Source organism: Heterodontus francisci, chromosome 29, assembly GCF_036365525.1.
Source record: "Heterodontus francisci isolate sHetFra1 chromosome 29, sHetFra1.hap1, whole genome shotgun sequence".
NCBI lineage: Eukaryota > Metazoa > Chordata > Chondrichthyes > Heterodontiformes > Heterodontidae > Heterodontus > Heterodontus francisci.
This window is the reverse complement of record NC_090399.1, coordinates 62288094-62315249: the sequence shown is the minus strand read 5'-3', so window position 1 is coordinate 62315249 and position 27156 is coordinate 62288094. Positions and strand designations below refer to the sequence as shown.

The following is a 27156-nucleotide window of genomic DNA, read 5'->3' as shown; positions in this document are numbered from 1 at the left end:
CTAGGTACAGAGTCGAGCTCCCTCTCCACTGTCCCATAAAATAATCCCAGTATAGGTACAGCACAGATTAGGTACAGAGTAGAACTCCCTCTACCCTGTCCCATAAAATAATCCCAGTATAGGTACAGCACAGATTAGGTACAGAGTAGAACTCCCTCTACACTGTTCCATAAAATAATCCCAGTATAGGTACAGCACAGATTAGGTACAGAGTAGAACTCCCTCTGCACTGTCCCATAAAATAATCCCAGTATAGGTACAGCACAGATTAGGTACAGAGTAGAGCTCCCTCTACACTGTCCCATAAAATAATCCCAGTATAGGTACAGCACAGATTAGGTACAGAGTAGAACTCCCTCTGCACTGTTCCATAAAATAATCCCAGTATAGGTACAGTACAGATTAGGTACAGAGTAGAACTCCCTCTACACTGTCCCATAAAATAATCCCAGTATAGGTACAGCACAGATTAGGTACAGAGTAGAGCTCCCTCTACACTGTCCCATAAAATAATCCCAGTATAGGTACAGCACAGATTAGGTACAGAGTAGAACTCCCTCTGCACTGTTCCATAAAATAATCCCAGTATAGGTACAGTACAGATTAGGTACAGAGTAGAACTCCCTCTACACTGTCCCATAAAATAATCCCAGTATAGGTACAGCACAGATTAGGTACAGAGTAGAACTCCCTCTACACTGTCCCATAAAATAATCCCAGTATAGGTACAGCACAAATTAGGTACAGAGTAGAACTCCCTCTGCACTGTCCCATAAAATACTCCCAGTATAGGTACAGCACAGATTAGGTACAGAGTCGAGCTCCCTCTCCACTGTCCCATAAAATAATCCCAGTATAGGTACAGCACAGATTAGGTACAGAGTAGAGCTCCCTCTACACTGTCCCATAAAATAATCCCAGTATAGGTACAGCACAGATTAGGTACAGAGTAGAGCTCCCTCTACACTGTCCCATAAAATAATCCCAGTATAGGTACAGCACAGATTAGGTTCAGAGTAGAGCTCCCTCTACACTGTCCCATAAAATAATCCCAGTATAGGTACAGTACAGATTAGGTACAGAGTAGAACTCCCTCTACACTGTCCCATAAAATACTCCCAGTATAGGTACAGCACAGATTAGGCACAGAGTCGAGCTCCCTCTCCACTGTCCCATAAAATAATTCCAGTATAGGTACAGCACAAATTCGGTACAGAGTAGAGCTCCCTCTCCACTGTCCCATAAAATAATTCCAGTATAGGTACAGCACAAATTCGGTACAGAGTAGAGCTCCCTCTGCACTGTCCCATAAAATACTCCCAGTATAGGTACAGCACAAATTAGGTACAGAGTAGAGCTCCCTCTACACTGTCCCATAAAATAATCCCAGTATAGGTACAGCACAGATTAGGTACAGAGTAGAGCTCCCTCTACACTGTTCCATAAAATAATCCCAGTATAGGCACAGCACAGATTAGGTACAGAGTAGAGCTCCCTCTACACTGTCCCATAAAATAATCCCAGTATAGGTACAGCACAGATTAGGTACAGAGTAGAGCTCCCTCTACACTGTCCCATAAAATAATCCCAGTATAGGTACAGCACAGATTAGGTACAGAGTAGAGCTCCCTCTACACTGTTCCATAAAATAATCCCAGTATAGGTACAGCACAGATTAGGTACAGAGTAGAGCTCCCTCTACACTGTCCCATAAAATAATCCCAGTATAGGTACAGCACATGTTATGTACAGAGTAAAACTCACTCCAAAAATCCCATCCAGTACTCTCGCTCGCACACACACACACACACACGCATACACACATGCACAAACACATACACACAAGAAGAGACAGAAAGAAAAAGGGGTAAGTGATTATAAGTGGGGTGTAAATTTTGAGGGGGTGGGTGCGGTCCAGCAGGGGTCTGGTACTGAGTAAAGTTCACTGTCCACTCAAGTCTATTTATCGTCCCAGTGTCCAGTCTCCTTCAATGGACATCTGTGACTCTGTCAACTTAACATTTTACAGTTTCCTGCAGCTAACTGTCTCATTTTCACCATGGACATGCAATGTCTCTACACCTCCATCTGGCACTAGGACGGTCTGAGGGCTCTCAACTTCTTCCATGAACTAAGGCCCAACCAGTCCCCATCCACCACCAGCCTCTTCAACCTGACTGAATTTGTTCTCACATTGAACAACTTCTCCTTCACCTCCACACACCTCCTCCAAATAAAGGGTGTTGCTATGGACAATGTCGCACACACACGTGTGACAATACAAAATTATGGACAAAATTTACTCCCCGCTCCCCACGCCCCACTCAGTGTTCCCCACTCCCCACTCAGTGTTCCCTGCTCAACGTTCCCCACTCATCGTTCCCCAGTCCCCATTCAGTGTTCCCCACTCCCCGCCCAGTGTTCCCGACTCAGCATTCCCCAGTCCCAACCCAGCGTTCCCCAGTCCCCGCTCAGCGTTCCCCACTCCCCGCCCAATGTTTCCCACTCCCCGCCCAGTGTTCCCCACTCCCCGCCCAGTGTTCCCCAATCAGTGTTCCCCACTCAGTGTTCCCTGCTCAGTGTTCCCCACTCCCTGCTCAGTGTTCCCCACTCCCTGCTCAGTGTTCCCCACTTCTTGCTCAGTGTTCCCTACTCCCAACTCAGCGTTCCCCACTTCCTGCTCAGTGTTCCCAACTCAGTGTTGCCCACTCTCCACCCAGTGTTCCCAACTCCCTGCCCAGTGTTCCCCACTCAGTGTTCCCCGCTCCCCTTACCTTCCAGCAGAGCAGCAGACAGAAGTGGAGCTGTGGGAAGAACATCGGAGCAAGGAGCCGATAAATTTAGCCCGACGATCGCGGCATAGATCACTTGCCTTCCAAGAGTCCAGCCGCGCCAGAGTTTGAAAACAATATGAGCCAATGGCTGAGCAGTCCATAACCAGGGGTCACAGTCTGGGTTACACCTTTGAGGTATGCCATTTAGAACTGAGAGGAGGAGAAATTTCTTCACTCAGAGGGTGGTGAACCTGTGGAATTCTCTACCTCAGAAGGCAGTGGAGACCATGTCATTAAATATATTCAAGAAGAAGATAGATATATCTCTTAAAGGCAAAGGGATCAAGGGATATGGGGAGAAAGTGGGAATGGGGTACTGAATTAGACCATCAGCCATGATGTTTTTTGAATTTCGGAGCAAGCCCAAAGGGCCGAATGGCCTACTCCTGCTCCTATTCTCTATGTTTCTAAGATGGCCGAATACACAAACAGATGTGGTCGGACCAGTTTGGTCACATGACTATTTGAGTTTTTGAATTTGACCTTCCAACAGGGATTTTGAACTCAGAAGGCTGTTTTCTCCAGGACTGAGAACACCTTTCGCCTGTCTGCTCTCACCAGCTTCATAAACCATTGAAGACAGATGAACACCAAGAGAGAAAAGTCTCCTGCATTGAATAAGGTTTAAGGAGAATAAAAGCAAAATACTGCAGATGCTGGAAATCTGAAATAAAAACAAGAAATGCTGGAAATACTCAGCATCTGTGGAGAGAGAAGCAGAGTTAACATTTCAGGTCAGTGACCTTTCATCAGAACTGGCAGATATAAGAAATATGAAAGATTTTAAGCAAGTAAAGTGGGGGTGGGGCAAGAGATAACAAAAGAGGTGTTGATAGGACAAGGTCACAGAATAGCTGACCAGAAGGTTATGCAGCAAAGGCAAACAATATGTTAATGATGTGCAGAAAGACAAAGCATTAGTACAGATAGGGTGTTAATTGACTGAAAACTGAACAGCCAAAGGCACAAACATGAAAATAAAGTGTGTAGGCACAGTAGAAACAAACTGAAAAAACTAAATTAAAATAAACTCAAAAAAGAAAAAAAAAGTAAAAAATAACGAAAAATAAAAGTAAAAAGGGGGCCCGTCATGCTCTGAAATTACTGAACTCAATGTTCAGTCCGGCAGTCTGTAGTGTGCCTAATCGGTAAATAAGATGCTGTTCCTGGAGCTTGCGTTGATGTTCACTGGAACACTGCAGCAATCCCAGGACAGAGATGGGAGCATGAGAGCAGGGGTGTGTGTTGAAATGGCCAGCAACCGGAAGCTCAGGGTCCTTCTTGCGGACTGAGCAGAGGTGTTCTGCAAAGTGGTCACCCAGTCTGCGTTTGGTCTCCCCAATGTAGAGGAGACCACATTGTGAGCAGTGAATACAGTATACTACATTGAAAGAAGTACAAGTAAATCGCTGCATCACCTGAAAGGAGTGTTTGGGGCCTTGGATAATGAGGAGAGAGGAGATAAATGGGCAGGTATTACACCTCCTGCGATTGCAGGGAAAGGTGTCGTTCGAGGGGGATGAGGTGTCAGAGGTAATGGAGGAGTGGCCCAGGGTGTCGTGGAGGGAATGATCCCTTTGGAATGCTGACAGGAGAGAGGAGGGGGAAGATGCCTTTGGTAGTGGCATCACACTGGATGTGGCAGAAATGGCGGAGGATGATCCTTTGGATGTGGAGGCAGGTGGGGTGGAAAGTGAGGACAAGAGGAACCCTGTCACAGTTCTGGGAGGGAAGGGAAGGGGTGAGGGTTGAGGTGCGGGAAATGGGCTGGACATGGTTTAGGGCCCTGTCAACCACAGTGGGGGTGTGGGGGGGAATCCTCGGTTGAGGAAAAAGGAAGACATATCAGAAGCGCTGTCGTGGAAGGTTGCATCATTAGAGTAGAGGTGTCGGATACGGAGAAACTGGGAGAATGGAATGGAGTGCTTACCTCGTCCAGGGAGCTGTGGGAGTCAGTGGGCTTTTAATGAATATTACTGGACAGCCTATCCCCAGAGATGGAGACAGAGAAGTCGAGGAAGGAAAGGGAAGTGTTGGAGATGGACCATGTAAAGGTGGAGAGAAGGGTGGAAATTAGAAGCAAAGTTGATAAAGTTTTCCAGTTCAGGGTGGGAGCAGGAAACAGCACCGACACAGTCATCAATGTACCGGAAAACGAGTTGGGGGAGGGGGCCTGAGTAGGACTGGAAGAAGGAATGTTCGACATATCCCACAAAAAGACAGGCATAACTAGGACCCATGTGGGTACTCACAGCAACACCTTTTACTTGAAGGGAGTGAGTAGAGTTGAAGGAGAAGTTGTTCAATGTGAGAACAAGTGCAGCCAGGCGGAAGAGGTTGGTGATGGATGGGGACTGGTTGGGCCTCTGTTCAAGGAAGAAGCAGAGTGCCCTCAAATCGTACCGGTGGGCGATGGAGGTGTAGAGAGATTGGACGTCCATAGTGAAGAGGAGACGGTTGGGTCCAGGAAACTGGAAATTGTCAAAATGACATAGGGCGTCAGAAGAGTCACGGGATGAAGGTGGGAAGAGACTGGACCAGGGGAGAAAAGATAGAGACAAGATAGGAAGAAATAAATTCAGTGGGGCAGGAAAAGGCTGAAACAATGTGTCTGCTGGCACAGTCCTGCTTGTGGATTTTAGGAAGGAGGTAGAAGCGGGCTGTCCAAGGTTGCAGGACTATGAGGTTGGAAGCTGGAGAAGGCAGCTTTCCTGTGACGTCACTGGTCACATTGTTTTCAAACTCTCACTCTCTCACCCACTCTTTTTATGCTGCGGCTTCACTATCGCTGTTCCCTGCTCTCCGAGTGAACTCTCGCGGTCTCTTTATGCCCCGGCTCTGCTCTTGCTTTTTCCCGCTTGCTGAGTGAACTTTCGCTCTCTCTCCTGGTCTCTTTATGTTTTATGATAGAGAGACAGACACTAACACATTCCCAATATAAATCCACGGACAATGACACCTACTGGAAAACTGACAGTGCCAACAATTACTTTGCGTTTAGTTTACAGATGCAGCACTGAAACAGGCCCTTCAGCCCACCGAGTCTGTGCCGACCATCAACCACCCGTTTATTCTAATCCTACACTAATCCCATATTCCTACCACATCCCCACATGTCCCTATATTTCCGTACCACGTACCTATACGAGGGGCAATTGCTCATGGCCAATTTACCTATCAACCTGCAAGTCTTTGGCATGTGGGAGGAAACCGGAGCACCCGGAGGAAACCCACGCAAACACAGGGAGAACTTGCAAACTCCACAGGCAGTACCCAGAATTGAAACCGGGTCACTGGAGCTGTGAGGCTGCGGTGCTAACCACTGCGCCACTGTGTTTGACGCAAAGTTTCCTGATATTACAGGAGGGTAACAGAAGCATTAGAGGGGCCTCTGTATTTTTGTGTGGGACGTTGACTCGCTTTTAACCCACAAGTTACTGTCTCTGGTATTCTTAAATCAAGATAGTGAGTTCATTGAGCACAGCAAGGATTTGCAAGCAATTCTAAACCAATGGCAGTCGTTAAACAGCAGAGTGCCTTCAGTTTGGCTTCTTGACCTGCTGTGGTGAAGTCTTCTCTCTTGAGGTGTTCTGTTGACTGCAGGATGGTCTCTTCTCAAATCTGTGTGTACTGATGTCTCTCAGCACCTTTCATTTATACCCGCACCCTGATCCTCTGACGGTTCCTTCATCCATATTAGGTTACATTCCACCTGAACCCTTTCAATTGATCAGGTCTGACCTGACCTTTCAGACATTGTCTCTGAAGATAGCTTGATGGCCTAAGTCATTGTCACACAATGAGGAATGTTTGCTATCCCCATAAACATTCCAGTCATGAATAGTCTCCGAACACCTTTACTTACATTTCCATCATGAAGCCGACAAGTCTATCAATTATTGTGACCCTGAGCCTGTCTTAATTGAAATGCAGTAAGGCACTTATCAAAACATCCTGTCTCATCGCAAAGTCATTTCTGCTATTGTTGTTACAGTTAAACCGTCTTCCACCATCTCTCCAATACAGCGTGCAAATATACATTTCACAGAACATGATTCTAAACACAAGGTCCAGAACTTAATTCTAATATAATACATTGATACATATACAAAGTATAACTATTCCTGAACATAACCACAATATCATTTCAAATTATTCTACTTTAAAACATAGCACCTCATGTGAATTGTATCAGGCCACAACTCGCACAGATTCATCCAACAGATTAAACATGGTAGTTGTTAACCCCTACAGTGCCCACTGTGAGGGTAAAATACCAGATGGCATTGATCCCACATACATTACCCTTAAGTGGGGCATATTCTTTCATGGTCTCCTGTCTAATTCTCATTTTCTTTATCATCCCCATGATTTGTCTTAACGCACACACCAAAATCAAATTATCACCTATTGAACGATTACAAAGACATGGGAAATAATCCTGATCCAAGGGGGTATTTCAATGTCACACCAGTGACTCTCATCCCCTATCTCAGGGATTTCCTTATTAATTTCCTCATTTTATTGTTGCAGGACATAAAAGTGTTTGTTGGATGTATTGAGTCTTTGCAATAGCTCAGTCAGATGTTCAGGAAAAGGGGGAATGCCATAAACAAATCTACTGACATATTGATATAACTGCTCCTTGAGATCATCTTTAACAGTGATATTTATTTGCTGATGATTCCTTATACTGAATAGGACCTCGTTTACTATCTGAGCCCTTAGAGAGGGACTAAAACAAAATTCTCCCTTATTTATTTGACACATTAAACTGCCATATGTATACTCTGTGTGGGTAGTAACAACACAATACCTTCCCTCACCTTGGTAGACAGAGTGATTGGGGAACTTCTCTCCACTCACTATTTCCATTGTACAGTTGTGGGGGGTCTTTGTTCCAGGTTAATCCACATGCTGGAGCAGAGTTTTCTACAATATCATATGGGCAAACAAAGACATCCTCTGACTGGAGACCCCCAGACAAGTCAGGGGCAACACAGGTGTTTTCATTGACAAGGGAGATATAAATAGGTGGATTTTTGTATCTAACAATGTGATTCCTCATTATTATCTATTCCTTAACAACTGTTGCAGTAATTCAAGATTCCCAAGATCAATTCTTTATTCTTTTGCTGAAGCTTGTTAATTCTGAATGATTGTCCTGTTCTCAGTACTTTTGTTTCAAGTAACAGATCAGTCATGGACTTGAAAGATTCTCCAGCTCTCCCTTTATCATATCCATCTTTTGAATCATTCCTCGCCCTTCAACTGTCTCTCTCTGAACTTTCATCTTGCTCCCTCTGTCCATTTCCAGGGTGTTTAATTCTATTCTAATTGTTTTAAAGTCAGTTACTATGGAATATTAATCAATGCCTTGATAATTTAAAACATGTTTCACTCGACTGACCACATTAACCATTCCGTGTTGTACTGTTGTTAAGTTGGTGAACATGTCTGAGACCCATTCTTCAGTGCATTTCACCATGCATCTGCATGTTAGTTACTTTGTGCATAACACATCACATTTCCACCAGTGTCCCAATATCATGTCACACATTCCTGACTCGCCAGTGATCTTAACAAAAGATCAAAAAGGGGAGGGGGTGAGGGAAGTGTTTCGAGACCTTGCTCATCTCCCACTGCATGGTCCCAATGCGTTGGGCAGTGGCCAGAATGTCAAATTCAGTTCTCTTAAAAAAAACATAGGCAAGATACAAATCTCCAAGAGAAAGCTATCAATTTACAATTCATAACAACACTCTCCTAACTCTTATTCGAAAGTTCTGAACTTCCTGGAAATTATGCACATTAATTTAACAGTTTGAGTTCTTATTCTGTCAATTTTTGTCCCCAAAATTCCTTGCTTAGATCTTGCAGCAACCAGATTTTATTCCCAATTCTAATGAATTACAATTCTATTTCATTTTTGCGCCCTGGAGAAACTTTAATGTCCATTACCCAGAACGTTTTTAACTGAAGAATCAAACAGACCCTTAATCATTATCTCACTGTAGCGGCAGTTCCCACTGACACAACATCTTACTTCACAATAATATACTGGCAGACAGACATGTAGTTGCCCCAGGCATTACCATTTTGTTTTGAAGTAAAATTTTGTTTATCTCCTTAAACTTCAAGTGAGCTTCACTTCTGAGTGCTTGGAATAACAACTCATCAATTTGTGTTATCAATTCCAATTTTAGAAATAGTTATCCCCAGGCTTGGTGCTTTTAAATGGTGCTTTTACATCAGATAAAAGTGTTTGCAGGTGTTTAGAGGTGATCTTCACATCTCTTGTTTTCAAGCACTTTGTCTTGAAAGATTTTCAAAACTTCTGGATTGCTTATTGTTCTTGTTTCTGTTTTTTAAAAAAGCACAAAGAATCCATTTGTCTCTGGTCAGGAGCCCAATGGGTTAACATGTCTAATTGTATCTGTGAATTCATCAGCTTAAAATTTCATAATGCCTAATGTACTGTATATAAAGCTTCAATGAACTAAAAGTTTTGTAGTGAGCTGAGCTGCGAGCTGAAAGGGTTAACTGACACTGCTAGTTTGAAAAGGGGGCGGGGCAAAAGTTCTCAGATTACATCACCACCTTTTCTTTGAAAAAAGAGCAAATACATTCCTTTAAGTCATGTACACACACCCAAATGGGTTAAAGCATTTTCAATTAAACTCCCAATTGTTTCCAAAACTCCTTAGCTTTCTTAAAAACCCAAGACTAATTCCAACCCAGGTGACTGAAAAATCACCTCAAACATCCCAAATTCCAATTTACACAATCAAACCTTAAAACTGCCCAGTCTGACATGTGTGAATTAGTCTCCAGAAAAAAATTCCCACATGTTTTATCATTGTCACTAGAATGCCACTGTGGCTACCAATGAAATTCCAATTTCATCACTTAGAAAGGTTTACTTTATTAATTCCACATCCCTTTAGACTGTGCTTACAATTCTCATATTTAACTCAAAGTGTCAATTCTACTATTGCAGGATTGTGTGTCCCAGAGATAAAAACTAAATATTACAAATGCAGACACACATTAAACAGACAACTTCAAACAACTTCCACTAAAGACCACCAAAACAGGTTAAACAGGTTTAAGTTCTCTGCACAGAACAGTGAAGATGACACACACACACAAACTGGAAAAAAGGTCTTTTATTCACAAATTAGGAAGCTTCCTCTCACACACACTGCAGCCACTCTGGGTCTTTTCAACTTTAATAACTTAGAACTAATGATTAATTAAACACAGAACAGAATAAACACGTGCTTTTTCTTTAAAAGGGAAAAGAGGAAATTAAATTAAACGTGTCTTCTTTTTTCTGGTACCTTTATGAATGCCTGTAAATAGAAAACTAAAGAAAGAGTTAATTCCACAAACAACAAAAGGAAACCCAAAAAAGAAAATCACCCAGCAAAGTTTTTGCAGCCTGTTATTCAGTGCTTCCAGTCACAGATTCTTAAAGAGACAGAACACTACAAACTCATATTCCATTCTCCTTCATTTCATCAGAACTGAACTCATCCTTCTCTTTAAATCAACTTTGATCCAAGTGTATACAGAACACAGATTAAACAACCAACAATCTTCAAACAACATACAAGACGAGACCAAAGAGGGTTAATTAGTCTACAATTCCAGTGACACAGAACACTGAGCACACACACAAGGGAATCACACAGAGAGGAGTTACTCTCTCTTTAAATTTCCCTCGACACAGGATCTGAGCTGGATATGAACTCCAGTGAAGGTTTCAAGTTGAACTTCTTTTCACAACAATCTGGTTGCTCACACACCATCCTAACCTTTACGGTGGGCTATCGTAATTTCTTTTCCTTCTGTCCATTCTCCCTCATGTGCAATCTACTTTCAGGTTCTGAAATTCTCAATTCACAATGAATCCCCATTTTAATAATGTCTAACTCATGGATGCAGGTTTGTAAATCATTGGGACTCAGGAACCGGGGTCAGGAATTAGTTCCAGTCTGCTGTCCCGCTTGATTTAAAACACGAGTCTCCACCACCACATCAACAGGAAGATCGGCGGGGGTGGGAGGGGGGGTGTGTGGAGTGGGGAGGTCCTGGACCCGCTAGTCTTCACCCGAGTGGTACTTGGAGGCTTTCTCCCAGAATGAACCCCACTCTACCTCTGAGGAATCAGTATATTCTGGATCATATAGGGTGACAGCAGACACAAATGCTCGCTGTTTCCCCAACTTACTCTATAACGCAGAGTGAAGAGCATCCTCGATTCTTGTTTGCTGAGCTGCTGTAGTGCAGTCTTCTCTCTCGAGGTGTTCTGTTGACTGCAGACTTCTCCCCGATGTCTCTCAGAACCTTCCATTTGTGCTGCCACCGAAGGTTCCTTAATTCCATGTAAGGTTACATTCCACCTTATCGCTTTCGATTGATCAGTTATGACTGCACCTCCCATACATTATCTCTGAAGATAGCTTGATGGCCTATGTCATTTTCCCACAATGGGGAATGTTTGCTATCCCCATCAACATTCCAGTCATGAATAGTCTCCGAACACCTTTACTTACATTTCCATCGTGAGGCCTACAAGTCTATCAATTATTGTGACCCTGAGCCTGTCTTAATTGAAATTAAACAATCCTGTCTCATAGCAAAGCCATTTCTTCTATTGTTACAGTAGACACCGTCTTCGACCATCTCTCCAATGCACCATACAAATATACATTTCCTCGAACATGATTCCAAACACAAGATCCATAACTATATTCACAATATATATTAATGATATAGATGAGGGAATTAAATGTAATATATCCAAGTTTGCAGATGACACAAAGCTGGGGGAGTGTGAACTGTGAGGAGGATGCAGAGAAGCTCCAGTGTGATTTGAACAGATTGACTGAGTGGGCAAATACATGGCAGATGCAGTATAATGTAGATAAATGTGAGGTTATCCACATTGTTGGCAACAACAGAAAGGCAGATTATTATCTGAACGGCGATAGATTGGGAAATGGGAGGGTGCAGTGAGACCTGGGTGTCCTTGTGCACCAGTCGCTGAAAATAAGCATGCAGGTGCAGCAGGCATTTCAGAAGGCAAACGGTATGTTGGCCTTCATAGCGAGAGGATTTGAGTACAGGAGCAAGGATGTCTTGCTGCAATTATACATCTGGAGTACTGTGTGAACAATGTCACCTCCACTTTCCAGGCAAATACTGTCCCTTTAACTCCTGCCGACAGTTTACCCAACACCCCAGGCACAGTTGCTACATTGAAATGTCAATTGATAATTTAATAAACTGGATTGAGAGATTTATGTTTGGAAGGATATTAAGGAATATGGAACCAAGGAGAGGTGCAGATGGAGTTAATGTACAAACCAGCCCGAACCGAATTGAGTGGAACAGGCTGAATGGGCAACATAAACTCTATTGGTATGAGAAAAAAAATTCCATTTCCCCTGTGCACAGTGTACGCAGGTTTCTTTTATTTTATTCTCAAAATATACTTTATTCATAAAAATCTGTAAAAAAAAACATGACAAACAGTTCCAAACAGCACCAAGTCAAAAATTACAGACAGTGCAAAGGAGGTCAGTTTCCTTCAATGCAATCATGAATTGGCTCACAACCCTTCCATTTCATTTCTCGTGCCATATACATTTTACAGCAAACGAAAATTTTCCCGATACAGTTCAAGGGGTTTTCCATGGATCCAGCCCCTCCATTCTGCTTGGTGGGGGGACCTTACACTGAGGTCTTTCCCCATTGAGCCTTTGCTGCGGCTGCCCAAGCTTTAGTACGTCCCTCAGCATGTAGTCCTGGACCTTGGAATGTGCCAGTCTGCACCATTCGGTCGTGGACAACTCTTTGCGCTGGTAGTCCAGCAAGTTTCGGGCAGACCAAAGGGCCTCTTTCACTGAATTGATAGTCCTCCAGCAGCAGTTGATGTTTATCTCCGTGTGCGTCTCTGGGAACAGCCGTAGAGCACAGACTCCTGTTAGAGCTGCTTGGGATGAACCTCGACAAAACCTCTTTCCACACCTACTTTGCAAAGACACATTCCAGAAGGAGGTGGGCAACCGTCTCTTCCCCACCACAGCCACTGCGAGGTCATTGTGCGGAGGGGGTGAGACTTCGGGCGTGCAGGAAGGATCTGACTGGGAGGGCTCTTCTCACCACCAGCCAAGCTACGTCTTGGTGCTTGTTTGAAAGTTCTGGTGATGAGGCATTCCGCCAAATGACTTTGGCAGTCTGCTCAAGGAACTATCCAACAGAATCTACCATCTCCTTTTCCCGTAGGGCCTTGAGAACATTCCGTGCAGACCACTGCCTGATGGACCGGTGGTCAAAAGTGTTTCTGTGCAGAAACTGTTCCACGACAGATAGGTGGTACGGCACAGTCCAACTGGATGGAGCGTTCTGCGGCAATGTGACCAGGTCCATCCTTCGCAACACCGGGCACAGATAGAACCTCAACACACAGTGACACTTGGAGTTTGCGTACTGGAGTTCAACACACAGCTTGATGCAGCCGCACACAAAGGTAGTTATCAGGATGAGGGAAACGTTGGGTACATTTTTCCCGCCCTTATCCAGAGGTTTGAACATTGTGTCCCTCCGGACCCGGTCCATTTTGGATCCCCAGATGAAGCGGAAAATGGCTCCGGTGACTGCCACAGTGCAGGAGTGGGGTATGGGTCAGACCTGCGCCACGTACAGCAACAACGTGAGCGCCTCGCACCTGATGACCACGTTCTTAACCACAATGGAGAGAGATCGCTGCTCCCACATGCTCAGCTTGTGTTGTACCCCGGCTATGCGCTCCTCCCAGGTTTTGGTGCACGTCCTGGCCTTTGCGAACCAGTTCATCATCACCTTCAGGTAGTCTGACCTGACGGTGAAGGGGACAAAGGATCGGTCAGCCCAGTTCCCAAAGAACATGGCCTCGCTCTTGCCGTGGTTAACTTTGGCTCCCGAGGCCAGTTTGAACTGATCGCAGATTCTCATCAGTCTGTGCACAGACAGCGGATCCGAGCAGAAGATGGCGATGTCATCTATGTACAGGGAGGTTTTAACCTGAATGCCTCCACTGCCTGGGATTGTCACCCCTCTTCTGCTCGCATCCTTCCTAATAGACTCAGCAAAGGGTTCAATACAGCAAACAAACAAGACCGGGGAGAGAGAACAGCCCTGTCTGACTCACAGTGTACTCAGGTTTCCACACAGTTACAACCCAGGGACATTGATAGATTCAGTGAGAGGATCAAACTACAGCAGCTGGTGTAAAATGTGGGGAAGTTTGAGGTCAATAATTTTTAACCTCAAAGATAAATCAGGGTATTTTCCAAATGGTTAGAATCTGGGAATTGTGGAGGAACAGAGAGATTTAAAGGGATAGGTATGGAAATGATTAGCAACCATTGGACCACCTGAGAATTATTGAAAATGCTGATGGAATTGAAGTCTTTACCTCAATGGGGCTGGAACAGAAATGGTGGAAGTTATGTTACAGTTGTGTGAAGCTCTGGTTAAATCACATCTGGAGGACTGTGTTCTGATCTGGACACCTCACCTCTGGAAGGATAATTTGGTTTTAAAGAGGATGCAGTACAGATTCACCAGCATTGTACCAGGGTTTAGAGGGTTAAATTATGAGGCCTGGCTGTATAGATTAGGCTTGTATTGTCTTGAGTATAGAAGATTAAATAATGATCTCATTGATGTGTTTAAGATGATAAAAGGATTAATGTCAGGAAACTCTTCTTTACACAAGAAGTCGAGGAAATCAGAACCTCTCCGCCCCCAATAGGCTGTTGAGACTGGGGGTCAACTGTAAAGTTACAAAAAGTGATAGATGTTAGGAAGGGAATGAAGGAATATGGAACTAAGTGGATTAGATGGAGTTAATCTGCAAATCAACCATCAACCAACAGAAAGGCAGACCAAGCTTGAGGTGCTGAATGACCGACTCCTGTTCCTTAGTTTATCAAGGGATATGGATCAAAGGTGGTAAATCAATTTGAGGGCCAGAACAGTCATCATGTAATTACATTGGGAATGGACTTGAGGGGCTGAATGGCCTAACTCGGTTGCTGTAAACATATACAACTACTTACCATTATTATGAGGCAGACAATCCCATCACATCGAAACAGTTTGAGTTAGTGAGGCTGCAAACCCAAAATGAAAATGTCACCAGGCACTCAGACCTTATCTCCAATTCAGGGACTGACTATGAGGTACTGAGACATTCAAGACTAGTGTCAAACTTTAATGAGAAGGTTGAGTCATATTTAATGTCAGCTGCAAAAAAGAGCTACCAGGCTAAGTTGGCCAAAAGAATTTTGGACTCTCCTCTTAACAAGGTGAGTTCCTGGGTAGGGCATGTGAAGCTTTTTCTCTGTTATCAGAAGCTCCTTTGACCGTCAACAAACTAAAATTAGAATTCTAAATGCGTGTGAGTTAGTACGTGCAGCCTATTGACAGAAACTGAGACACACCAGGATGAGACCCGCTTAGACTTGCATTGAAATTCAAAGAATTAAACAGATGACATTCGATCGCTGGATACGATCTTTCAAGCTTAAACCCTCACGTGAAAATTTGAGTGAAGTGACGTTGCTGCAAGAAATTAAAAATAGTATCGCAGTTAATACAAGAACCCACCTTGAAGAACAAAGAGTTAAAGGGCAAGAGAAGCCACAGAAATGACTGACAATGATGAGTTAATACACAGATCCCATAACTCTGAATAAATTTGGGTCTAGTAACTCTTACATGCCAGGGAGAGATAGCAGGGATGCAGATGGAACAGAAATGGGCTCGAGAGAAAAGGAAAGTAGGGAATGAAAACCAAGCCAGTCTCCAACTGTTTCAGAGAAGGAACTCAGCTGATAAACCAGTAAGGACACGCCGGATGTGTTTCCAATGTTATTATAAACCTCTTTCCGTTCAGCCCAGATAGTTCTATCTCTCACTGGGGTCCGGGTTCCATCGGCAGTTCCTTCACGGGAATGTTCTGACTATTGTTATTGGACCACTGGAAACATCACTGTCTGTTCCCACTGTGACCTACCGGTACAGGCCCTAACCACTGATTACATTCCTCTCCCCAGTCACTGTCTGAAACTGAACCAGACTGTTCACAACCTCATCGTCCTATTTAATCCAGAGCTGCATTTTTAACCCTGCATCCTCTGCATCACCAAGACTGCCAACTGTCACCTCTATAACAGTCACGGTCTCCACCCCTGCCTCAACTCACCTGCTGTTGGATCCTCATCCATACCAGTAAAGAGGGGCTTGCGCTGGAGTCGAAGAGCCAGACCCACCCTAGAAACAAAGCAAATGGCAGTTTTTTAAACTTTAAGGATATGATGGGGGGGAGTGGGGGCAGGGAGTAGAGGAGACAGGGGTGGAAAGGAAATGGAAAAGGAGAGAATAGGTGGCTGAGTGGTGGAAGGCAGAGAAAGGCTGCAAGGATGCTCCTCTTGAATAGGTGGTTGGAGCACCTGACTGGAAATAGTACAAAGTTCAATCTTCCAGTGGGGTGGGGCGGTGGAGGAATTCTTTGCCCGGTCGGCTGGAGCCGTCCGGTTCTTTCCACTTTCTGCTGTTCTGACAAAGACTTTCTTCACCCAGGTGGCTCCAGCTGTCCCGAGCCACGCAGTTGGGGTGGGGAGGGTGCTCCATTTGTGCCAGATGGAGGAAAGCACAAGAGCAAATACAGGGGCTCCCGAAAGAATCTTTGTGCCCCACCCCTGGATATTCCAGCATCTCCTCCCTCCCCCAACAGTCCAAGCAAATCAGTTCTCCAGTGCTGCAACACCCACCTCTCCAAAATAACTCACATGCAATGGATGGAATCAGTTCCACATTTGTATGTTGGAAATGTTTCAGCTCTCTCCAATCTCAGCTCCCACCAGTCTGCACAGGTGCAGCTGTTTCATCTGATTGCAGACAGGAAATGCTCCAACCAATCAGAGCTGTAGCTGCCCTGGGAGTGTTTGATGGGAAAGTGTGGAGGGAATCCAACACTCCATGTGCAGGTGGCAATGCAGCAGAACCCTGTTCTTTCATAAAAATCTATGTTTTGAAGAGTCACTGAGGGGGACGTGTAGAATGAGCATTACTTCATCGAACACTTGCTGCAACTGCCTTGGAGAAGTTGAGGGAACTGATCAGCACCCTCGCCTTGGTGAACGTCTGGTGGAATCTCGATCCCGACTCCAGTGCCTTCAGCTGCAGGTCTGGGGGAGGAGGCTCCTGAATTGACAACCTCTACATTTTGTAGGCATATGTTACGTGTGTCTCGATGGCCTCCATGCAGTTGGTGTCATGGTCAGAGCTGCTGGCTGATGACAGATCCTCCATCACTGATCTGGAGGGAATGGGCTTTTTGATCCATACTTATTACAGCACATTGCTCTCTCCGGATTTGACCAGCGAGGATGCGTGCAGAGTTTTCTGAGAGGGCCTGTTGAAGTTCAGCCCGGAGGGTGCTGAATGACTGGAGGCTCTGCTAACATTGGCAGAGCTGACCAGCACCCTCCACAAGCTCTCAAAGCTAAAATCTACAGAGCTTGACAGGCTGACCATGGACTTCCTCAGGGGTTCTGGGAAATCCTGGGGGAAAGCCTGGTAACCAGGGTGATGTCCCTCTCATGGTACATGGCTGAAGAGGGGTGATCTCCACCTGCTTGAACCACCTGCAAGAACTGGCGTCTGGTCTCCCTCCTCAGCACGGATTATAAGATCTTTGCCCGGGCTAGGTCGACTCGCCTGGGCTCCCTGCTGGCCCATATGATCCAACCTGACCTCTCCGACACTGTCCCGGGCCGGTCCATCCAGGACACACCCACCTGGTCCTGGACATGATCCATCTTTTGAAGAGGACTGGTTTGTCAGTTGCCTTTCTCCCCTTCGATCAGGAGAAGGCGACTCGACAGTGTTGATCACAAATATTTTTTTCGGGATTCTGCGCACGTTCGGGCTCGGGCCGCAATTTGTGGCCAGGTCTGACTTTTCTACGCCGCCGCTGAGTCAACGGGTTCTTGATGGCATCCGTTCACTTTGGCAGATGAGGGATGCCCAGCAATTATACACCATCTGCGTGGAGCCATTCCTGTGCCTGCTTTGCAAGAGGTTGGTGGGTGCATGCGTAGCAGCAAACCTTTTCTGCCGCATCCACTGTGAGAAATGTTCAAGACGCATGGTGTGTCAGTGGCGGATGGGACAATGATTTGAAGAGCATTAAGGTGGATAAATCCCCAGGGCCTGACCAGGTGTATCCTAGGATGCTATAGGAAGCAAGGGAGGAGGTTGCTGGGGCCCTGGCAGAGATTTATGTCTCATTGTTAGCCACGGATGAGGTACCGGAAGACTGGAGGACAGCTAATGTTGTGCCTTTGTTTAAGAGGGCAGCAGGGATATGCCAGGCAACTATAGGCTAGTGAGCCTTACATCAGTGGTGGGAAAGTTATTGGAAAGGATTCTGAGACAGGATTTATATGCATTTGGAAAGGCAAGGTCTGATTAGGGATAGTCAGCATGGCTTTGTGCATGGGAAATCATGTCTCACGAATTTGATTGAGTTTTTTGAGGAGGTGACCAAGAGGATTGACGAGGGAAGGGCGGTGGACGTTGTCAACATGGACTTTAGCAAGGCCTTTGACAAGGTCCGTACCAAGCGGGTAGGCTGGTCTGGAAAGTTCGAACACATAGGACCAGGGTGAGCTAGCCAATTGGATTCAAAATTGGCTTGTTGATAGGAGGCAGAGGGTGGTAGTGGAGGGTTGTTTTTCAGATTGGAGGCCAGTGACAAGTGGTGTGCCACAGGGATCAGTGCTGGACCCTCTGTTGTTTGTCATATATATTAATGACTTGGATGTGAATGTTGGGAACATGATTAGTAAGTTTACAGATGACACCAAAATTGGTGGTATAGTGGACAGTGAAGAAGGTTGTCTGAGGCTACAACAGGATATAGATCAACTGGGAAAGTGGGCAAGGGATTGGCAAATGGAATTTAATGCAGACAAGTGCGAAGTGATGCATTTTGGGAAGTTAAACCTGGGCAGGACATATACAGTGAAAGGCAGGGCCCTGGGAAATGTTGTTGAGCAGAGAGACCTGAGGGTGCAAGTGAGTTCAGGGCGGCACAGTGGCGCAGTGGTTAGCACCGCAGCCTCACAGCTCCAGTGACCCGGGTTCAATTCTGGGTACTGCCTGTGTGGAGTTTGCAAGTTCTCCCTGTGTCTGCGTGGGTTTCCTCCGGGTGCTCCGGTTTCCTCCCACATGCCAAAGACTTGCAGGTTGATCGGTTAATTGGCCATTATAAATTGCCCCAAGTATAGGTAGGTGGTAGGGAAATATAGGGACAGGTGGGGATGTGGTAGGAATATGGGATTAGTGTAGGATTAGTATAAATGGGTGGTTGATGGTCAGCACAGACTCGGTGGGCCGAAGGGCCTGTTTCAGTGCTGTATCACTAAACTAAACATAGTTTCCTGAAAGTGGCAAGACAGGTAGACAGGGTGGTGAAGAAGGCGTATGGCATGCTTGCCTTCATTGGCCGAGGCAATGAGTACAAGAGTTGGGACGTCGTGTTACAGTTGTACATAACGTTGGTTTGGCCGCATGTGGTGTAATGTGTGTAGTTCTGGTCACCGCACTACAAGAAGGATGTGATTAAGGTATAGAGGATGCAGAAAAGATTCACAAGGATGTTGCCTGTATGGACGGCTTGAGATATAAAGAGAGATTGGAAAGGCTGGGTTTGTTATCCCTGGAGCCAAAGGCGGCTGAGAGGGGACATGATAGAGGTATATAAAATTATGAGAGTCATAGATAAGGTAGATAGCCAGAGTCTGTTTCCCATGGTAGGGGTGACTAAAACTAGAGGGCATAGAATTAAGGTGAGAGGGAGGAGGTTTAAAGAGAATCAAAGGGGTAAATGTTTCACACAAAGAATAGTGGGTATTTGGAATGAATTGCTAGAGGAGGTGGTGGAGGCAGGAACAGTAGCAACATTTAAGAGGCATCTGGACAGGGACTTGAATGAGTAAGGCATAGAGGGATATGGAATTAATGCAGGCAGGTGGAATTAGTATAGATTGGCATTATGGTCGGCAAGGACATGGTGGGCCGAAGGGCCTGTTTCTATGCTGTACGACTCTATGACTCTATGATTCTATCAGCTCATGTATGATAAAAATTCTGTTGACATTTCCCTGGTATTGTTTACAGTAATCGATGAACGACTGACTGGGTGTGTTTGATGTATGAGATTCTGAACTTCACTGAACCTGCAATTAACCACGACATTTATTCATTCCATTTCTCTGCTGCATACCTGAATTAATGTGAAATTCTTGCTCAGGTTTAAAGAAGGACAAGGTTAGATAAGGTTAATGTCAATGCTGCAGTGTTGAGCGCTCCTGCTCAGTGTAATTGTCGGGGGTGGTGGTGGGTGGAACATGGGGGGGGAACAGAGAAATAGAGACGGGGGGGGAGGGGGAACAGAGAGGGGGGAACAGAGTGGGGAAATCAGAGAGCGAGTGGGGGGAAATCAGAGAGCGCGAATGGGGGGAAATCAGAGCGCGAGGGGGGGGGAAACAGAGAGCGCGAGGGCGAAACGGAGAGAGAAGGACGAAACGGAGAGAGAGGGAGAGAAAGCTGACAGACAGACAAGTCCTCTGGGAATGATTGATCTGGTCCCAGACCAGGTCAATGTTGTCATGAAAGGACCGGCCCGGGACCATGTAGGACTGGTCGGGGTGGTGATATGAGTCAGCACGGAGCCCAGGCGAATAGATATAGCCTGGGCAAAGATCTTATCATCCGTGCTGAGGAGAGAGACCGGATGCCAGTTCTTAAGCAAGTGGAGATCACCCCACTTTGGGAGCAGGGCGATGACCACACTGCACCACATGAGGGTCATCTCCACGATTGCCCAGCATCCACTCCACCCCCCCACCCCCCAAGGACTGGCACGTAGTCGCCCCCCAGGATGTCCCAGAATGCCCTGAGGAACTCAACGGTCAGCCCCAGGGATTTGCCTCTTGAGAGCATCCCCTGTAAGTCAACAGGATCTGTGATCATGAGGAGCACGTAATCGATGGAAGCCGAGAGGACGACCCGCATGACTGACCCATGCAGAGCCAAACCCACCAACCTCTTGCAAAGCAGGCACAGGAATGGCTCCACGCAGATGGTGTGTAATTGCTGGGCATCCCTGACGTACTCATCAGCCAAAGTGAAGGGATGCCATCAAAGACCCGTTAACTCAGCAGCGGCAGTGTAGAAAATTCAGACCCGGCCACAAACTGCAGTCCGAGTCCGAACTTGCGCAGAATCCCGAAAAAATATTCTTGATCCACCCTGTCGAGTCCCTTCACCTGATCGAAGGGGAGAAAGGCGACTGACAAACCAGTCCTCTTGGAAAGATGGATCATGTCCAGGACCAGGTGGATGTTGTCCTGGATGGACCGACCCAGGACTGTGTAGGACAGGTCGGGTTGGATCATATGGGCCAGCAGGGAGCCCAGGCGAGTCGACCTAGCCCGGGCAAAGAGCTTATAATCCGTGCTGAGGAGGGAGACCGGACACCAGTTCTCAAGCAGGTGGAGATCACCCCTCTTCAGCCCAGCACCATGAGAGCGACATCACCCCAATCACCAGGCTTTCCCCCAGGATCTGTACAAAATGGTCCCCCCAAGATTTCCCAGATCCCCCTGAGGAAGCCCAGGGTCAGCCTGTCAAGTTCTGTAGATTTTCCCTTGGAGAGCTGGTGGAGGGTGCTGTTCAGCTCTGCCAATGTTAGCAGAGCATCCAGGCTGACCTTCAGCAGGCCCTCTCAGAAAGCTCTGCACGCATCCTCGCTGGTTAGATTCGGAGAGAATTATGTGCTGGAATAAGTATGGACCAAAACGCCCATTCCCTCCAGATCTGTGATGGAGGATCCGTTGTCAGCCAGCAGCTCTGACCATGGCACCAACTGCATGGAGGTCATCGAGACACATGAAACATATGCCTACAAAATGTAGAGGTTGTCAATTCAGGAGCCTCCTCCTCCAGACCTGCAGCTGAAGGCACTGGAGTCGGGATCGAGATTCCACCAGACGTTCACCAAGGCGAGGGTGCTGATCAGTTCCCTCAACCTCTCCAAGGCAGTTGCAGCAAGTGTTAGATGAAGTAATGCTCATTGTACATGTCCCCATCAGTGACTCTTCAAAACATAGATTTTTATTTAAGAACAGGGTTCTGCTGCATTGCCGTCTGCACATGGAGTGCAAGACTCCCTCTGCACTTTCCCATCAAACACTCACAGGGCAGCTGCAGCTCTGATTGGTTGGTGCATTTGGAGCATTTCCTGTCTGCAATCAGGTAAAACAGCTGCACCTGTGCAGACTGGTGGGAGCTGAGATTGGAGAGAGCTGAAACATTTACAACATACAAATGTGGAACTGATTCCATCCATTGCAGAGAAACAGGATCTGTGAGTTATTTTGGAGAGGTGGGTGTTGGAGCACTGGAGAACTGTTTTGCTTGGACTGTTGGGGGAGGGAGGAGATGCTGGAATATCCAGGGGTGGGGCACAAAGATTCTATAGGGAGCCTCTGTATTTGCTCTTGTGTTTTCCTCCATCTGGCACAAATGGAGCACCTTCCCCAACCCAACTGCATGGCTCAGGACAGCTGGAGCTACCTGGGTGAAGAAAGTCTTTGTCACAACAGCAGAAAGTGGAAAGAACTGGATGGCTCCAGCCGACCAGGGATCCAGGGTGAGCGAGCAAATTGGATATAAAATTGTCTTGGTGATGGGAGGCAGAGGGTGGTCGTAGAGGGTTGTTTTTCAGATTGGAGGCCGGTGACCAGTGGTGTGCTGCAGGGATCGGTGCTGGGCCCTCTGTTGTTTGTCATATATATGAATGACTTGGATGTGAATGCAGGGGACATGATTAGTAAGTTTACAGATGACACCAAAATTGGTGGTATAGTGGACAGTGAAGAAGGTTGTCTGAGGTTACAACAGGATATATATAAACTGGGAAAGGGATTGGCAAATGGAATTTAATGCAGACAAGTGCAAAGTGATGTATTTTGGGAAGTTGAACCTGGGCAGGACATCTTCAGTGAAAGGCAGGGCCCTGGGGAGTGTTGTTCAGCAGATAGACCTTGTGGTGAAAGTACATAGTTCCCTGAAAGTGGCAACACAGGTAGACAGGGTGGTGAAGAAGGTGTATGACATGCTTGCCTTCATCGGCCGAGGCATTGAGTACAAGAGTTGGGATGTCATGTTAAGTTGTACATAACATTGGTTAGGCCGCATTTGGAGTAATGTGTGCAGTTCTGGTTCCCGCACTGCAGAAAAGATGTGATTAAGGCAGAATGGGAGCAGAAAATATTCACAAGGATGTTGCCTGGTTTGGAGGGCTTGAGTTATGAAGAGAGATTGGAAAGGCTGGGTCTATTTTCCCTGGAGTGAAGGAGTCTGAGAGGGGACATGATAGAGATATATAAAATTATGAGAGGCATACATAGGTTAGATAACCAGAGTCTGTTTCCCATGGTAGGGGTGACTAAAACTGGAGGGCATAGATTTAAGAGGGAGGAGGTTTAAAGGGGATCAAAGGGGTAAATGTTTCACACAAAGAATAGTGGGTATTTGGAATGAGCTGCCAGAGGAGGTGGTGGAGGCAGGAACAGTAGCAACATTTAAGAGGCATCTGGACAGGTACTTGAATGAGTAAGGCATAGAGGGATATGGAATTAATGCAGGCAGGTGGAATTAGTATAGATTGGCATTATGGTCGGCATGGACACGGTGGGCCGAAGGGCCTGTTTCTATGCTGTACGACTCTACGAATCTATCAGCTCAAGTATTGTAAAAATTCTGTTGACATTTCCCTGGTATTGTTTACAGTAATCGATGAACGACTGACTGGGTGTGTTTGATGTATGAGATTCTGAACTTCACTGAACCTGCAATTAACCACGACATTCATTCATTCCATTTCTCTGCTGCAGACCTGAATTAATGTGAAATTCTTGCTCAGGTTTAAAGAAGGACAAGGTTAGATAAGGTTAATGTCAATGCTGCAGTGTTGAGCGCTCCTGCTCAGTGTAATTGTCGGGGATGGTGGTGGGTGGAACATGGGTGGGGAAAACAGAGAGGGAGAGCGGGCGAGGGGGGGAGGTAAATCGGGGAGAGCGGGCGAGGGGGGGAGGTAAATCGGGGAGAGCGGGCGAGGGGGGGGGTAAATCGGGGAGAGCGGGCGAGGGGGGGAGGTAAATCGGGGAGAGCGGGCGAGGGGGGGAGGTAAATCGGGGAGAGCGGGCGAGGGGGGGAGGTAAATCGGGGAGAGCGGGCGAGGGGGGGGTAAATCGGGGAGAGCGGGCGAGGGAAGGGGTAAATCGGGGAGCGCGGGCGAGGGGGGGGTAAATCGGGGAGCGCGGGCGACGGGGGGGTAAATCGGGGAGCGCGGGCGAGGGGGGGGTAAATCGGGGAGCGTGGGCGAGGGGGGGGTAAATCGGGGAGAGCGCGCGAGGGGGGGGAAGTCGGGGAGAGAGACAAGTCCTCTAGGAATGACGGATCAGGTCCCAGACCAGGTCGATGTTGTCCTGGATGGACCGGCCCGGGACCGTGTAGGACTGGTCAGCGTGGATCATATGAGTCAGCACGGAACCGAGGTGAGTAGACACAGCCCGGGCAAAGATCTTGTAATCTGTGCTGAGGAGGGAGACCGGATGCCAGTTCTTAAGCAAGCGGAAATCACCCTATTTTGACAGCAGGACGATGACCACACTGCGCCACGAGAGGGGCATCTCCCCGATTGCTGTGCTTTCCCCTCACACCGCCCAAGGACCGGAGCGTAGTCACACCCCAGGACGTCCCAGAATGCCCTGAGCAACTCAACGGTCAGCCCCGGGGATTTGCCCCTCGAGAGCAGGTGAAGGTCGCCGGTCAGTTCCGCCAATGCAGACGGAGCCTCCAATATTTTGGTGCCCTCCGGGCTGATCTTCAGCAGGTCCTCCCACAAAGGCGGTGCAGTGGTTAGCACCGCAGCCTCACTGCTCCAGGGACCCGGGTTCGATTCTGGGTACTGCCTGTATGGAGTTTGCAAGTTCTCCCTGTGATCACGTGGGTTTTCGCCGGGTGCTCCGGTTTACTCCCACAGCCAAAGATTTGGGTGGTTGTTGGTCGGCACAGACTCGGTGGGCCGAAGGGCCTGTTTCAGTGCTGAATCTCTAAATAAAACTCTGCATGCGTCCTCAAAGGACGGATCCAGAGAGAACAACGTGATGTAATAGGTATGGACCAAGAGGCCCATTCCCTTTGGATTCATATCGGAATATCCGTTGTCGGCCAGCAGCTCAACGAGCTGCTTCCAGACGCCCCGCCATTTTCCAACATGTCGATGAAGGGTGAGGCGCGGTCCTGATCTCCAAGGTCTGGTTCCGCGACCTCACGTACTTGCCTCTGGACCCGACGAGCTGTAAGTCCCTCAGCGTGTCCTTCCTCTCTTTGTACCCCTCCAACAGGGCCGGGACCATGACGGCCTGACTGAGACAGGACTCCAGATCAAGTACCACCCTCTCCAGGAGCCTGATCCCAGCTTCCCACCTCTTTTCGACCCGCTTTGCCTACTCCTGACTGAAGACACGGATTTGAGTCTTGCCCACACCCCACCACTGCCTCAAGGAGGGGAAGCCCCCCTGCTTCCTTCTCCAGTCGGCCCAGAATCGACAGACTGAGTGCGGAAATCACTTGTCCTCCAGGGGCCGGTTGTTAAGTGCCAGTATAAGGACCCTGCTTGTGTGCAGAGTGGAGTGAGCTCCGCCCACACCAGGCAGTGATCCGAGCACGGCACCAACCGCAGGGAGGCCAGCGAGACAAAGTGCAGAGGCGGCCGATTTGGGACCCTCCTCCTCCTGACCTCCAGGTGAAAGCGCTGGAGTCGGGATGCAGATTGCGCCAGACGTCCACCAAGTTGACGGAGCTGATCAGTTCCCACAACTTCTCCACTGAGGCTTGGCTGTGTTGGCGACCTGCCCAGATCCCTTGGGCCCAAGCTCAGCCACAGGACAGGTGGGCTCCCCTGTCTCGGGCCTGGCTCAGGTTGTTGTTTTGTGTCCAGGTGGCGCACCTTTGGGTGTTTTGACTTGCACCGTGCCTTCCTTCCACCTGGACGGGTCTCCCCATCCCTATCGGAAGCTGTGAAAACCACGGCCTCCAGAACCACCCGAGTGGCTGCTGTTGCAGGTGTCGGGGGAATTGGGGGAGGTGCAGCAGCTCCACTCTGTGCCGCCGAGGTAAAGTTAGCAGCCTGGAGGTTGAGGTCGCTCTTACGAACATGTCCCACCCCCTTAGAGGCGTGACACCGCGTCCCACTCGAGGTCCAGAGGAAACGGTAGGCCACTCCCTGGAACCCCACATCAAATTGACCTTCCGTGACTTCCTCCCGCGCCAGCTGCATAAAGAGTTGGCAGCGGAAGGAGTATACATGCCGGAGGCAGTTCTCCCGAAGCCTCGAGGGAGTCCACTGCCAGAAAGGTCCCACCCACAGTGACCCTTGCTCAGGGCCAGGAACACCGCCCAATCGCTATTCAGGAGTAACATGGTCTCCCATATATTTTCAAGACAGCAACAATGGCCGACGGACCGACAACCTCAGCCATTGCTTTTACACGTGCCTCTATTGACTTATTGGGGTGGACGTAGCTCTCGACCCCATGCTTTGATGTTAACAGCGTAAATGGTGACAGGGCAATAGGTGCAGCTGCAGCAGCAGCAGCATATGTGTGAGAAGGCCCCGTCACCAGTAAAGAGGGGCTTGCAATGGGGTCGAAGAAAAGAACAAAGAAAATTACAGCACAGGAACAGGCCCTTCGGCCCTCCAAGCCTGCGCCGATCCAGATCCTCTATCTAAACCTGTCGCCTATTTTCTAAGGGTCTGTATCTCTTTGCTTCCTGCCCATTCATGTATCTGTCTAGATACATCTTAAAAGACGCTATCGTGCCCGCGTCTACCACCTCCGCTGGCAACGCGTTCCAGGCACCCATCACCCTCTGCGTAAAGAACTTTCCATGCATATCCCCCCTAAACTTTTCCCCTCTCACTTTGAAAGGTGACCCCCAGTAATTGAATCCCCCACTCTGGGGGAAAAAGCTTCTTGCTATCCACCCTGTCTATACCTCTCATGATTTTATACACCTCAATCAGGTCCCCCCTCAACCTCCGTCTTTCTCATGAAAATAATCCGAATCTACTCAATGTCTCTTCATAGCTAGCGCCCTCCATACCAGGCAACATCCTGGTGAA

General features: G+C 47.4%; 1 long non-coding RNA gene across 3 annotated transcripts in view; it reads right to left on the bottom strand.

Moving 5' to 3' along the window:
• Nucleotides 1–11442: 11442 nt before the first annotated feature.
• LOC137345650 (uncharacterized) overlaps nt 11443–27156 on the bottom strand; it is a 46880-nt gene continuing 31166 nt past the window's right edge. Inside the window, exons 3-4 of one of the 3 annotated variants that reach the window (XR_010968592.1) lie at nt 16096–16163; nt 11443–15452 (exon numbers count right to left, since the gene is read on the bottom strand). This is a non-coding gene — a long non-coding RNA (uncharacterized lncRNA). The remainder of the gene's footprint in view (nt 15453–16095; nt 16164–27156) is intronic. The other 2 variants (XR_010968594.1, XR_010968593.1) reach the window with 2 other exon arrangements.